Here is a 1,761-nt window from a genome sequence, read left to right as displayed (position 1 = left end):
ATCATGAAAAATTGAAAATTACATTTTACATTTTGATTTACTGTGTATTTTTTTATATAGTTTAATCATATATAATTTGTTACTTTGTTATTTTACGCTAAATATTGTTATTTTAAACTAAATATGATTTTTTTTAATGTTAAATCATGACACGGTTATACCCTATATGGAAGAAGAGACTCATTTTTTTTTTGTAAAAGATATTTTTGTAATATATATATATATATATATATATATATATATATATATATATATATATATATATATTATATATATATATCCAAAAAAGTAATATTGTTACCATGTGACTATCATTGTTTTTGAGGAAACATATAAGTATTTTCATAGATATTTATGAATACCTAAACAAATTTTAGTTATTCACAAAAATTATATTTTTAGAATTTGTAATTTTTATAAATCATAATTCTCGATATAAAAAACTTTTCTCCCTAGCAAACCTATATAAAAATTAAAGTGAGTGAATCTCTCCCCTTAATCTTTTATAGGATAATTTGTATGTAAAGATGAAATGTATAACTAGTTTAAGTTCTGTTTTTGATTTTTATTATAGTTTCATGAATTTTATCTTTTAGTTTCTATAATTAAAAATATTATATTTTAGTTTCTATATATATTATTTTTATTTTTTTTATTTTCTAAAGTTTCTGAAATATTAACTTTTAGTCTTGATAGCAAAATAACTTATAGGGAATAAAATGGAAATTTTTTTACTGTCTAACAAAAATGTAAAGTTTATGAAATTACAAAAACCAAAAGAGTAATCAAACCTATATAATTATGGCTTATGTCCTTTGGTTTAATAATTCACTTCTATATATTAAACATGAATAATTAAGTTTTAATCATCAAAATGTTATATTTTAAGATGATATATACTCATTGATTGATAATGTTTTGGCAATACTTCACTTTTTTCATTAAGTGTGTAGCAAATAAAAAAATTACAAAGAGAATAAAATCTACACAATTAAAGACAAAATGGAGTAAAAATGAAGTTTAAAGGAATGTACAATCATATTTGACTAATGCATGGTCGTGCTTCAATTGAAGCATGTCTAGATGCATGAGCATGATAAGCACGACTGTGCTTACCAATATACATGATCGTACTTCCTTTATAATGCAAACAAGCATGTCTTTCCACTTTTGAAGCACGCCTATGTCTCTTCCTCATGCTGTGAAGCACATTTGTGCTTACTGATATGCAAGGTCATACTTAGCTAAATAAGCACATCATGTTCATTAAAAGCACACATGTGTTCCTTTTGTTTTGCACTAAAGAAATATATAAGCACGATTGTGTTTTCGATTGTGATTTTTGTTGACTATAATTAGGGATGTCCATACACATTGTTAGGTATATCTAGTCTCTATCCATTTTTTTCTTCTATTTTTTCTTATAATTTATTTTCTCTTATATTTGTTATTGAAGTTCTATAAGCGACTAAATGCTAAATCCTCGGAGAAGGATTCCTCCAATTACAATTATACTTTTTTCCCTTTGTTTAATGGTTTCTAGCAACATGTGTGGCTAGTTCTCTTGTTGTAGGGTTGTGATATAATTGTTTCTTGTGAACCCTAATGATGAATTCATGAATTTCTTCTTATTAAATTGTTGTATTATTTTAACATTTTCAATTCTTATTTTAGTCAATTTAAAGTTGTATGATCAAACTTTTTAACTTTAAAATAATTGAATTATTGCAAAATTGACACGATCAAACTATTTTCATAATT

This window comes from Cajanus cajan, chromosome 11 (genome assembly GCF_000230855.2).
Source record: "Cajanus cajan strain Asha chromosome 11, NIPB_CcT2T_4, whole genome shotgun sequence".
Taxonomy (NCBI): domain Eukaryota; kingdom Viridiplantae; phylum Streptophyta; class Magnoliopsida; order Fabales; family Fabaceae; genus Cajanus; species Cajanus cajan.
The sequence above is the reverse complement of the archived record's forward strand: the minus strand, read 5'-3'. Positions refer to the sequence as shown.